The sequence below is a fragment of the Labrus bergylta genome, chromosome 9 (genome assembly GCF_963930695.1).
Source record: "Labrus bergylta chromosome 9, fLabBer1.1, whole genome shotgun sequence".
In the NCBI taxonomy this organism is placed as follows: domain Eukaryota; kingdom Metazoa; phylum Chordata; class Actinopteri; order Labriformes; family Labridae; genus Labrus; species Labrus bergylta.
This window is the reverse complement of record NC_089203.1, coordinates 23,741,364-23,755,881: the sequence shown is the minus strand read 5'-3', so window position 1 is coordinate 23,755,881 and position 14,518 is coordinate 23,741,364. Positions and strand designations below refer to the sequence as shown.

Below are 14,518 nucleotides of genomic sequence, written 5' to 3'. Positions count from 1 at the left end.
TTTAAAGATCTTTAAAGTTCAACGTCTAACCTTAGCCTGTTACCAGAGGAATAATTCAAAGTATGGGTTGAAACAAGGTCCTATTTTGGTGGAAACCCAAAATCCCTTTGGTTCCTCAGATGTAAATCTCTATTGTTGCATATTTAAAAAAGGAGAAGAAGAAGAAAATCTGCTGGGGACTATTTTCAGTGTAGGATTAACCCACAACTGGTGTCCAAGCTCCAAACAAACAACTGTGTTCATTTCATGCCTATAGTTTAAAAGTTCCAGTCCGGGTTTTTATGCTGAAATGAAGTGACAAACTGATGTGTTTCAACATATTTCAAGTTTAAACCTACAAATAAGAAACGACAAGGGCGATATTCTTTTGGTTTGATGCAAAAAAACTAGAACAAATAAGGCCGTTTACAGCCCTTTCATGCCCAGGGCTACAGTGATGTCCACTTATATTTGGCTTAATCTTAACTGATGTCTTTATCAAAGAGAAAACAGTTGGCCTTAAATATCTGTTTACTTCCTGAAACACCACAAATCATTATTGATCACTTCAGATACTGATGGTGTTGTTCGTCTGTGCTTTCTCGTCGTTGGAGTTGTCAGCGTGTCTGAGACGATTAACTGTCTGAAGTGTGTTTTTGTGTGCCAGTGATTTTATTTTATTTTTGGAAATGAACATTAGGAAGCGTCTCTGCTCGTTTGGTTTCTGACAGCCGCTGAAGAGAGAACATGAGCGCTGCTGTCCGACAAACACCGACGCAGAACAGATTTGTTATTTTCTGTTTCTCGGCTTCTGCAGTGGCTTTAACAGGATTCAGAGAAACCTTTAGGGAAATTTTCAGCTCTTGTGAAATATAACAGAAATACTCCCTCCCCCCCCCCAAAAAAAAAAGAGGGAAGAGAAAGAAAAAGCAAAGAAAAAGTCACAGATGCGGAGCTGTGTGTTAACATCCGACCTCAATCCTCTAATTTAACCTCCAGAGATTAGGGCGAGCCACTAATCCGGACAGACAGACAGACAGACACACAGAGAGAGAGAGAGAGAGAGAGAGAGAGAGAATCCTGTTTTTTGATGTATTACTTATGTTATTCTGTCTGTTTCTATTCAAATATGTTATTGTGCCTTATTCTAAAAAATCGCATTTGTTCCAATAAAGCAGATTGGATGAAAATTAAAGTAAAGAAGAAATGAAAGATGATGAGATAAGGTCAGCTGGAGGATTAGAGAGGAAGAGAGAAACAGCTGTTCAGTGAGTGTGCGCACACACACACACACACACACACACACACACACACACACACACACACACACACACACACACACACACACACACACACAAACACAGCATGCTAAAGTGGTGCATTTGAGGACCGGACTAAAACCTCCTTAAATGCTTGAATGAAGCTTTGCAGAACAGACTGATCTCTCTCACACAAAGTATTAAAACATGGAAAACACAGTCCAGTGGTGGAAGTATTATGATGATGTAATGGGTTAATAGTAAAGTATTTTTTTCATGGATGTTTTAAGCATGTTTTTAACTGCTCTTCATGTTTAAAGTTGTAATTCATATTATTTGTACTGTTTGCATGTTTAAACTAGAGCTGTATCAGAAAAGAATCTATTAAGTATAATACATTTCTAAGTGATTAGAAATGAATTGAAATACTCAATTGAAAACAAATACCCTTAAAATTAAAAAGTAAATTTAAGTTATTAACATTAAATGTATATGTTTGTGTAACAAGCTTCACCTTTACCAGCTTCAAGTTCAAAGCAATAAATACTTGGCGTGTAAAAACATGAAGAGGGCAGCAGTAGCTCAGTCGGGACTTGGGTTTAGAACAAGAGGGTCGCCGGTTCAAGCCCCGATGTGGGGCATAATAATGGAAGTAGGCCTGGTACCTGGAGAGGTGCCAGGGTACTTCCCTAGTACTGCCGAGGTGCCCCTGAGCAAGGCACCGAACCCCCAGCCGCTCTGACTCGCTCCCTGTGTAGCAGTGTGTAGCATGTCCACAGGTCCTGTTTGCGTATGTGTGTAGTTCATGTGTGTGAGAAGCATGTCTCTTAATAACAGAGTGTAAAACCAGAATTTCCCTCAGGGATTAATAAAGTATGAAAAATGTAAAAATAAAAAATAAAAATAAATGATGTACAATGAGAAGGCTGCTGTTGCAGAACTAAAGATTTATACATAACTAAAGACGTTTAAGAAGAAAAAAGAGAAGGAGGAAGGAGAAAGAAAACAAGAAATCATGGAGGGCAAGAAGTTAAGGAGAAGATGAAGAAGAGGAAAGGAAAGGAAAGAAAAGAAGGAAAACGATGAGATGAAGAAAAAATTGAGACAGGAGATCAAGAACTCAGAAGAAGAAGAAGGAGAAAGAGGAAACGAAGGACAAGAAGAACTGGAAGAGAAGACAACCATGAGAAGTAAAACAAGAAGAGAAAGGGGATAAGGAAGGAGGAGAAGATGAAGGATAAGAACGTTTGGAAGTTAAGGAGAAGAAGATCTAGAAACGAGAAGCAAGAACAAGCAGAGAAGGGCAAATAAGATCAAGGGCGAGAAAAAAGAAGAGGAACAGGTGTCAGAAGAAGAAAAGAACAAAACCAGGAGAATGAAGGCAAAGGGAGAAAAGAGGACAAACAGAAGAAGAAGAAGAGTAGGAAGTGAGGGCAGAGCGAGAGGATGAGGAATGTGGAGGAGATAAAAACAGGTGATGAAAGGTGAAGATAAAGAGAGGGAGAGAGAGAGAGAGAGGGGGAGGAGATAGGAGACGAGTGTTTCCCATCCAAACAGACACTTGAGGTGAAACGGAGAGAAAGAGCCTCGTAAAGAACGACAACATCTCTCTCTCTCTCCCTCTCTCGTTCCCCCTCTCTTATCTCCTCTCCACAGTCTGAGCGGAGGAAGGAGAGGTGACTCAAGGTGAAGAACGAGGCGGCCATATTAAATAAAAACCAGAGACGAGAGGGAAGGAGAGAGGGTGCAAACTGGATAAAGAGCAGTGAATAAAGGGAGGAAAGTGAAGGACAGGGGGAGTGAGGAAAGAATAAAGATAGAAAAGTTAAAGGAAACAGAGGTGAACGGGTTTTTTTTTTTCATAAAAGGCCGGGTGAAAGAAGGAAAAGGGGCAAAGAAAAGGGAGAAAGAAGAAGAGAAATGAAATGGAAAGAAGAGTGATGAAAAGGAGGAAATAAGTAGGGATGTAGAAAGAAAAGAAAATTGGAGAAAAGGAAAGGAAAAAGAATGGACAAAAAACAAAAAAATGACTTCAAATAAAAAAAGGAAGGATTGAAAAATGAAGAAATAATGTGGAAAAAACAATGAGGAAAGAGGATGAAAGTAGGGGCGCACTCACACTAGGCCCAGTTGCCCTGTACTATGCTAAAGTATGATGGTCCCCCCTCCCCATTCAAAGTAGCCCTCTTGCAATCCTGTATTTCTGGATATTTGAAGGAGTGGATGGACACTAGTCATGTCCACGATGCATTCCTGTGCTTGTGAGCAAACGAAGGACTCCTCTTCCAACCTTACTAGGGCCAAGGGAGTGTGCCATGCTTGACGGAGCACCTGGGTATGGTACAGCTTGAGTGTGGTGAAAAGAGAATTTTAAAAAGGAGAAGGAAGTATGAGTATACGTATTCATATGAGAAGATAATGAGGGAAACGAAAAAGATGGGAAGAAGAAGGGATGAAGAGGAAAAGGAAGAAAAAAAAAACAGAGGATGGACCAAAGGAAGGACGGAAAAGCAAGAAGAAAGGTGACAGAAGAGCAAAGAGGAGGGAAATAAAACAATGAAAGGAATTATAAAAATGAAGAAGAAAGGGAGGAGGAAAGGAGAAGCAGCAGCGAAAAAGGATGTACAGAGGGGAAAAAAGGGAGGACATTTCTTTGAAGAAAGAAAAGGGAAAGAAGGAGATAAGGGCCCGCTTGCTCTATAAAACTGCTATGAGCTCGGCCAACCGCTGCAACATTTTATGCCTGCGCTGAAGCAGTTAACCAACAGGCACACACACTTACACACACACACACACACATACACACTGCCAGTCATACAATCTCTAGACTCTGCAGGAGGGGGCGTGACGAGGGCAGAGGGTGCTCAGTGTGTGTCTGTGTGTGTTTGTAGCACAGAGGAAAAACAGCAGAGGAAGAAGAAGAAGATGATGAAAACGACGCAAATTAAATAACCGAGCCAGATTTTCGATCACTGATCAATAAGCAAACACAAAGACTCCGCTCGTATCAATCAGAGGCTGACGGAGAGAGCTGCAGCTGATTGACGAAGTGGTGTTTGTCTCTCTTGCTCTACGGTAGCTGTCACTTCCCCCTCCATCACCTGTCAGTCAGGAAGCAGACGGAGGCGGTTGCCGCGACGACTGTCTGTGACTGTACACTTGGCAGAGGTTCTTAAAACACCTCGAGTTGTGTCTCCCTCCATAGACTCTGTGCTGACAGTCCTGATTGTGACTTAGCATCTGATGCAAATGTCTGCACCCGGTTCCACCTCTGACTGTGCTCTAAGAGATACTTTTACTTTAACTGCTATTCAAACTGTTTTCATGTGACGTCACACACTTGTGAAACCGTCCACCTGGCTGGCAAGAAGGACCGCTACAGAGACGTTCCCTGTCTCAGTTCCCACCTAATTGTTTTAACAAGTTTCATTTGTTTTATTTCCTAAATGAGAGAAGTTGTTTTCTAATTGGATGCACTTGCCAACAAGGAGACAAGCTCGGTTTGTACTTTTACAGAACTCATCCGAGAAAGAAAACCAAGAGAGGAGGAGATTGTCGATTAATGCTCTTAGACATTACTCTTTACCTTAAGGGAACAAAAGTACAGAATTCTTCTAATCCTGCCACAAAACATTGCGTTAAGTTGAACAGAAAATTACTGCCATTCAACTAACCCTCCTGAACACCGACTGAAAGTGACACATCACCAAGAAAACATTAAATAATCTAAATGAATCCAATCTTGGCTTCGGCAGCAGATTTAGACCTGGCAATTGCCCATCAAAAAGAGGAGTCGGATACATTTCTTCTCCACGAGTGTTGAAGGACGAAGCTGAAATCAGAAGTCCCGTCCCTCCTTGATTCTTATTGGCTGGCGAGGGAGAGTGACATTGACAAGCGCGATGGCACTTTTTTTTCAGCCGAGAGTGAGCACAGCGAATAATGTTTTCCTGGAACTTCTCTTGTATTATTGGTAGTTATACGATAGCTGGAACTTGTTAGTGGAACTGTCCAGAAAACTTGTACTGCTTTGTGTACATGAAACTGTACTACAACTTATGATATTGATAATACTTACAGTATGTTACTGCTTAAACCACCACCAGTCAATCTACTGATACTACTAGCCTACTAACACTACTGTTACTGGGGCAATACAACTGCTGATACTGCAATAACTGCTCATTATAATGGACTGTTTAGGGAATTTGTTTGAGATCTTATACAGCTAAACAGCTAAAGAAACAACTCTTGCACAGCTAATATTCAACACTATCTAAAAACATGTTAAATAAATCCCCAGGCAATGAAAAAAAGATGCTCATTGTTCATGACATAAGTATGGCTGTGTGCAGCTGCAGCTTAAATCAGCAGAATAAAGAACAGGGTTTGACAGATTGAAACATTTGCATATAAAAGAAGAGGTTTCAATGAGAAGCAGAATATGAATCAACACAACCTACACCAAACCCGGTTCACTGTTTATGCATTTCTGATCTGCTGCTCTTTCACCCACAAAAACAACACAACACACCACGGACACTCAGTGAGCGCGTCAATGTTAGCAGCGCCTGTGCTAACAAGCGGCATGTTGTCTGAGTGTGTGTGTGTGTGTGTGTGTGTGTGTGTGTGTGTGTGTGTGTGTGTGTGTGTGTGTGTGTGTGTTTGAATGTGTGTGTGTGTAAATTCAGCAGCCCAGTGCACAGAGCAGCTGTACACATCTGACCGCCGACCCCGCCTACAGGTGAGTGTGTGAGCGGAGGGCAGCGACCTCCTCCTCCTCTCTTGAGTCATACCACCTGCTACCAGCCCTGTTTGTGACACACACAAACACACACACACACACACACACACACACATAGCTAACACACATGATGTTACATGTAGGATGTGTGTGTAGATTGTTGTACTCCTCTTCATCTCCTCCACCCCCTCATCCTCCTCTCTCCATGCCTGCATTTACTGTCACTAGCCTGTTTTGTTCTTGGTTGTGTAGTGTGTGTGTGTGTGTGTGTGTGTGTGTGTGTGTGTGTGTGTGTGTTGCCTCAGGCAGGTTTCCGTTCCACTTCGCTTGTGTTGTTGGAGCAGGTGGCAAGACAACACACACAAACACACACGCACATAAAACTCACACACAATAGCACACTGACAAAATTATGTTTCATGTGTTTATGATTTCTGGCTCCGCATAAAAGTAAAATACACACACACTCTCACACACTCACACACACACACACACATACACACACTGATCTTTGTATTGAGTCGTCTCAGTGGCTCAAACACAATCACAGCCCTGAGGGGGCGACCGAGATAGACAGAGAGGGAGAGAGAGGAAGAGGGAGAGGGAGAGAGAGAGAGAGAGGCTGAATAGAAGACTGAAGGAGTTCCTTCACGGTTCTCGAGGTTCTCTATAGGTCGGTTAAAATAAACCGCTCCTTGTGAACAAAAGGCCGAGAAGATTTCATATTTCACACTGATTCCGCTCCTGTTTCTCTTTTGGACTTCATGTATTTCCTGTAGGAGGACATACTGTATGACTATCACAGAGCTCAGCTTTGATTCATATTGTGTCAGTGGCTGCAGTCATATCAGGTATGAATAAAATAAAATACGTGGAGTTCAGGGTGCCAGTAATGTCGCAACAGATTGTTATCTGCCTCGAACTTGGAATTGAAATATGTAAATATGAGCTGCGTAGTGTAACAGCAAAGAGGATGTATCTTGTCTTTAATTTCTATAATGCAAATGATGCATGACACATTTCATAAATCAATCAAAAAAACTGCCAAAAGAATGTGCAGAAAATTGTGTGGAAATATGAAGCTAGAGATATGAAACAGTGAGTCAAACAAAGAAGTTAAAAATCCATGACAATCCCTACCTGAAAAGTGCTTTCACACTTGCATTAAACTCCTGAAACAGCCAATTTTTTCCCTCAGTCCTTATCCGAGTTTTTCTCATGTAAGCGCCTTGCAGATCTTTGGCGTGATGTAAGAACACTGCAGGATGTTATCAGGAGAATATATTCTGATCGACTGGTAGTGGGAGGTGACGTTCATTGCCTGAGATCGGAGCGTGACCAAAGACTGTATGCACGTGACTGGTACGATCTCTGTGCATGTAATTCAACTGCTGCATTATGTTCTTTATGGTCTGTCAAACTACACACAACATTGATATGACGGCAAAATATTCTCATTATAGCGTCGTAAAGCAGACTCGGTTGCTTGGTACTCCACTTCCACGTCGTTCTTTTTTACGCCATGTCTTGCCTCAGGATTGTTTTTTGTCCTTTGACTGGAAGAACATTTTTTTGTTTTTTGACAGCTAAGTAAGCAAGAAAGCAGAACCTTAGACTTCCTATATTACATGTACCAAAAGTATGGATCGTAATATGCAGACATTATGTTGCATCAAACCTATCTTGACGTTTTATTTTAACTTCTTGTTTTGTTGGGTAAATTCATGCGATCCAGGAGGAAGGCTTGACGTTGGCGGCTCATCTCCCCTGGTGTGTATTTGTTTGGCAGTTTGTGAAACAATGTCAATAACAGAAATGGGAAATGAGTGTTTCACGCAAACGGCTTCAAATGACAGTGATTTAAGAGGCGCAAACATGCAACCAGAAAACGATAACTCTCAAATTCTCTTTCAGAGGGAAAGCACATGATGTTTAATGGAGGTCATTTATCGTGATATAGAACATACATTAAAAATCAATGTGTCTGATTATTTATAATGATTCTACAAAGAAATATGAATCAATTTGCAAAGCCACTATTTTCCCGATACAACTCAAAGAAAAAAAATGCTCAAAATGGAAACAAAGACGGAGGTTTTAATGGCGCAAAGCTGAACTTAAATACACACAAAAAGTTGTATTTTTACTAAGCTGTGGAAGTGAGTCCTCTGGCACCTGCCTTCTTTCTTGAAACACCTGACAGTCACGGGTTGGAGCATGCTCAGTGGGCACATGATTGACAGGAATGAGTGTTTAGAGGACGATCTCTTGACAGAGCGTGAAAGCTTTTAACGGGCTCTGTCGAGTAGAATCTGACGTAAACCTGTGAAGGTAAAACGTCTTTCAGAATAATTAGTTTAATTCAAATTGAGGTGTTCTTATTCAGAGGCTGTATTCTGCAGCACACACATCGCCTGTTAGTATACACATATACACACAAACACACACAAACACACACACACACACACACAGGCACAGAGAGAGAGAGAGAGAGAGGGCTGAGAGGATTATGTCTTGCTGAGTGATGTCCGTGTTCAGGAATGTGTGTGTTTTAGGAAAAAATAACGTGGCTCTTATGTGAGTATGTGCATCACAAAGGCCCCTTTGTGACCAGAACCCCCCACCCCTCCCCTCACACACACACACACACACACACACACACACACACTCAGCCTTCCAAACTGGAGATACTGAGAGATGTATCTCCATCTCTACCTGTTCCAACCTGTGAGAACACACTTCCCCTGAACTTCAGTTGAGCCACTACGACGGCTGTGCATGTATTCATTCACTAAATTTAGATATCAAGTAAGTAATAGAGCTGAAATAGTAAAGATACTTTGTACCTAACCAACATTTTGAAAGCCAGAACCGATTTTGATTCAAGTCCAGGCAAAGCAAAATCAGAACTTGGTCTCTGAACACATGATATATGTTGGGGGAAAAAGTAGTTGTGAAGATGAGACTGAGAACTATTTTGAATCATTCATCTTTTAGGTTCAGGTTTTTTTTGTGGGTGGGTCGGGACCATAATTTGGGGTTTTGATGGTGCTGATGTTTTAATGCAAAATCACCATTTTCAATAGTGGAATTTACTTGTAAAAAGATATATTCATGTTGCGTTTTTTGTACTTTTACTAAAGTTATGGATGCATTTTCTTCTCATTCTGTCCTTCCTTCATTGGTCAGGGAACCTTTGTGTTCTCTCAGCTCACTTAAAGGGTTATTTCAGAACTCTCCATGGTGAGAAACATCAGCGTGGAGAGAATTTGTTTACAGAGAGATACAGGTGGTCATTATTTGAGCGATGCCTCTAGTCGTATAGCTGTTCTCCAGCTGAAGTAACTGCCGAGTGAGGTGCCGGTATATACACCTCTAACCTTCCTCTCAGCTGTGTCTGACTGATGAAAGATGACATTTTTAGCCCCTGAAGTGAAATGACTGCAATTTTCTGGGGAGAAAAAGCCTCCAGCTGCCCGGCTAATGGTTGCCATTACAGTTTCTTTTTCTGACAGCTCGTCGGACACCTTGGAGAACCAGGAAGCCCTCTGTCTGTTGGGTTGGACCGTCAACCAGCAGAAACACATGTTTCCTATTAAAAGGACACCTGTTTTCAATAGGGGATCATTTCACGGGCTGCAACTGAAGCAGAGCAAAGTGATCACTATCAGGGTTTGTGGTAGAAAATGCCTTATTTAATGGTTTTACTGAATATTTCATCCATACAGTTGGCAGAGATTAAAGTCGAATCTTTTGAAGGGAGGCTGACAGTCTGACAGTAAGGTGTATTTTGCCTCTTTCATAGCAAACCTCACAGAGAAAAATATCCTCTTAAAGCTACAGAGAAGCAGTTCCAAGTCTCTTTGGTTCGTGACCCCTCGGAATGAAGTATTAACATGAGTTATGAACAATTCAACCAAAGATTGATTTTTCTCTCTCAGTTCCTGTCTACTCAAGGATTTGTTCGCAGCCTCAGGTGGTCCGAGTTTTTTCACAGAAAAAGTAAAGAAAGTCTAGAAGAAAAAAAAAAATGTTGTGCAACAGAAATATTTGTCTTGTCAGATCTGGGAACCCGACATCCAGGGTGGGAACAAACTCCTACAGACTGAACTCACTTGGCTGATTCACATATTTATTTGTTACATTTATTACAGGGCTTTTTGATGGGGCGTAAAAATACCTCTGTTTATTCAACCTTGTGCCGCTGTAGCCGTTACGTTATTGCAAAGGCGTTCAGTTCAGAGTGGAGCACTGTTGGAAGTGTCAGCGAGTGGGTGGGTGGGTTGTTTCAAGTACAGGTGAACAACAAAAAAAAAAAAAAAAACAGAATCCAAGAAGTCTGGTTTGAGAAAGAGAGCCATGAGTTTGAAGGCTCCAGTTCTGCTGGGTATTTTGCTTTGAATCTATGCCATCGTTGTGGAGCTATATAGCGTAACAGCCAGTTTATTTTCCTCTGTGTTGAATTTTTCAAGGTTTGTTTGTGTACTATAAAAAAATGGCAACTGAAAAAAGGAAGATGGAGTGGTAGCAAGACATAAATGTTGCACCTGGTGCTATAAAGATAAACGCACAATCAGCCTAAAGTACCTTAATACCAAGAATCCTTGGGACCGTTAAATATAAATTTGCAGGCATCTAACTAAGAGTGTCAATTTACAAAAACAAAAAAAAATGCAGTTTTAGCATTAAATCCAATTTTTACATGTATCAACTTGGATTACAAAAGTGTTGCATTATGTTTTAATATATGTTTTCACATGTTGTAGACATTTGAGACTGGCAAACACCATTCAAGTTTTTGCTTTAGGTGAAATCCAACAGGCTTCAGCAACGAACTGGCATTTTGTCTATGCTTTCTTCAGTTTCTGTTGTGCAAGGCAAGCCAATCAAAGTTATAGTTGTCAACATTGCATGTTCTGTCAACAGGCTGAATGTATGTTTGAACTCAACATACCTGCAATGCACATTCAAGCTAAAGTATAATATCTTCATCACCATCAATGTTGCATCAAAGTCTAAATCCAACACAGATCTAATGAAGCTACAGAAATTGTACATGTGAAGTACATTTTTCATCCTCTCTGAAAAATGTAAAAGTTGCACAACATTTCAGGCCAATCCTTCCAATTATTGTTGAGATGTCAAAGTGATGGAGCGGCCGACAACCCGACTTACTCATCCCTGGCTGAACTAACGTCAATCCTTTAAATATTTATCCTTCAGCTCCGTTGTTTTTGTTGCGTTGTTGAGCGAAACACTTGAGCTTGTTTTTTTTGTTTTTTGGCAACAGATTATGAATTAAACTGAAGAAAAACAACAGAGGGGAAAAATGCAGATTTGGACGAAGTGGTTGGTTGTGAGAACAGGCTGCAGCCTCCTGTTCTCCTTCAGACAGCTGAGAGGAGCCGTGATACGAGAGCAAGGCTGCAGGCGTAGTGATACGCTGACCTACGACAAAGTAGTGTCGAGACAGAAGGAATTTTTCACACCCTGTTGTTGGTATTTACAGTTTTTTATCTTTCCCTCTCCAATTTTCTGCAGCTTTCTCTGGGAAACCCCTCTGGTGCAATTTGATATCCCTGTTGATGCAAGCTAATGTTCAAAGATCTGAATTTAAATACTCTTCAAAGGATTAAAATGATTAAAAATGCTACTTAAAATCTGACATTTCTCTTTTTATTTACATGTAAATATGTAACTCTGACTGTTGCAATCCATGAAATCATAGTCGGTATGTGGGAGAGAGGAACAAACACTCTGCTCGCGGCTTATATAAAGTGAGTGACAGGCAACATTCGCACACACACACTCGCTTTCTTCATCTCTCGCCATTCAAACGCCAGAGCTTTCCATAGAAGGAGGGATTGTGCTGGACTGGATGGAGGCAGCAGGGCTGGAGATGGGGGGGGGGGGGGTCAGTACTATGAGTCAGCACATACACGCACACTCAGGTCGTTGTGTTACCATAGAGACAGCCGAGTTGGTCAGCATAAAAGCAGGAAGGATGACTTCGGACTGTTAATGTAGAGTCCTGATGAGGAGGAGGGGGGAGGAAGAGAAGTGGGGATGAGGTGGGGAGGGGTTGGTTTGACTTCATTAACCTCTGACCTCTTCACTCTTGGTCACTAATAACTGTGTCTGAGTGATATTTGACCTTTAACCCCTGCAGGTTTCGGCACCTGCTCTGCGTTGTTTTGATCTCTTGTCTGCTGTTTCATCGTCTAGTGTGTGTGAGTGTCTTTGTCCGGGAACATCAAAGACTCTCTGAGTTCATTTTAAAACTTCTTCAAATCTTTTTTTTACCACTTTCACTTAAATTTAATGACAATGTTTGATTGACTGGAGAACAGCTAAACTAAGTTTTAACAACATTTTTTTTCATGTACAAGTAAATCATTCAGATGAATTCTTAGTATGATGGTAATTTTACTCAATTTTTGGAAAATATTCAAGTTTATCCTCAACTACTGTTATCAGAAACCTGGAGTTACCTTGCAGAGCAAGATTTCATAAACTCCAAGAAGCAAACAAAGTAAAATGCAACAATGAAACAGTATTGAATAAATTAAGTAAGCATCGATATCAATATTCTAATATTTTAATGCAGTCCAGTTTGGCTGCGTAGGGAGTACTTTTACTTTTAAATTTGAATTATATTGTAACTCGTGCTAATACTACTTTTACTCATGAGTTAGAGTTTAGATGTAGAAGATGAAGTCGTACCTAAATAGTAAGTTTAAAGGACGATATGGTATTTGTACTTTCACTAGCAAGGACCATGCAACAACCATATGTGTCAAGATAATATGAATGTTGAGACAAATGAATGAATGTTAAGGTAATGATTATGATGGAAGAGGATGTTGTCAGTTGGCCGGTCTGGAAGGATGGACTGAAAATGCAGGGCAGAGGGAGACACGGCATGGGGGGGGGGGGGGGGGGGGGGTCCCGTCTCAAGCGTAGTTCTGCCCTAGCTGATCACAGCCCAGACTGTGCCTAGAATCAGACGAACGAGATGAAGGGTTGAGGAAGGGGGGTGGATGGATGAGAGGAGGGAAGGGAGGGTGGGTCGAAGAAATGAGACAAACAGGGTGGAGTGGAATGGCTCAGTATAAGTAGGCTTGTCAGGTACTTGATGTGGTTTGGGCGTAGTCCTGCTCCCTAAGTTAATATATTAACTTCATATGTTACACCTCTTATTTTCACTCATCATTATCATATTTCACATTTATGTTTTTACATTACATCTTTTATTCTCCATTTTCCTTTTCGATTTTCGCCTACTAATTTTTTCTTTGCACTAACTAAGCCTTTTCTTTGGTGTTAACACTAAAACATTTTTACCTTGACATACTTCCAAGTGTGCAGCACCTTACATAGTACAAGCTGCTGAAAACAAGTTGTTTTCACTTCATTGTTTTGCACAATTCTTACTTACTGCCAGTTAAGTTATCCTGTGATTGCACCTCGTACATTCTTCTCCATGTGTGAAGGATGGAAATGAAAAATGAGATACTTCTACCTCTCTCCCAGCTGCACCTTTCCCAACGCTCCCAGTACCCTGTTTATAACCCCCACCCAGTGAATGCAAAGAGAGGGCCACTTTAACATTTATGCAACATGTTTATTGAAATAAAAATCTTGTTTTAAGCTGTAAAAAACAAAACAAAAAATAACAATGTACACATTTCCCCAGAGCAGAAGAAGCAGAGTACATGATTGGGCAGGTGTGTGATGGAGCAGACGTGATGTCGTGTGTGTCTGTAAATCCGTGTGGACGCCTGTGAAGTGTCACGCCTAGGAGTGTTAACAGGCTAAATATTAACCCAGCAGGAGCCCTAGCAATATGCTAACACCGGCAGGAATGTTACAAAACACAACTTAAGCGAAATATTTGTTATGGTGATGACAGTGAATATGCAGGTGTGTGTGTGTGTGTGAGTCTTTGGTAAGTCTTTTAAGAAGCAGGGAAATAAAGATATGCCCTTGTTAAGCACACACACACACTCACAGGACAACACAGTAATGTTGCAACTGATGAAAAAATACAAAACAAAAATATCATGTATGTCATTCACATATATGTACAAGTCTGAACATAACAAAGCGATTGTCTCATGGTTTTTCACAGTGCACGTGACATTTTTCAAATTTCACAGCCACAGAACATGACGACATGAGCGTATAAGCTCGTCACCATCACGCAGTTAATGATCCCCAACCCTCCCCAACAACCCCCTTTTTTGTACATTAAATAGAAAAGAGCAAGGCACTCTGGGTAAAAGAAGGCGAAAGCGGGCGCCTGGAAAATTACCTGCCATTAATCTGTGCAAACAATTGACTTTTAAACCCCACTGATTGGGAACACGGCAAAATTAAAAGACGTATTTCAGCCGACCTGACAGGAGGTGCAGAGGTTACAAAATGGTTGTATTTTGTCTTAGTGTACCTTTTCCTTCATAGTGTAGTAGCTTTTTCAACCCCCACACCCTCCTTTCTCCTTCTTATTCCCTTTCATTCTTCCTTTCTTCACGTC

General features: G+C 41.1%; 1 protein-coding gene across 3 annotated transcripts in view; it reads right to left on the bottom strand.

The window, feature by feature from the left end:
* LOC109998383 (protocadherin-1) overlaps positions 1 to 14,518 on the bottom strand; it is a 201,237-nt gene that overhangs the window by 161,927 nt on the left and 24,792 nt on the right. The window lies entirely within an intron of this gene.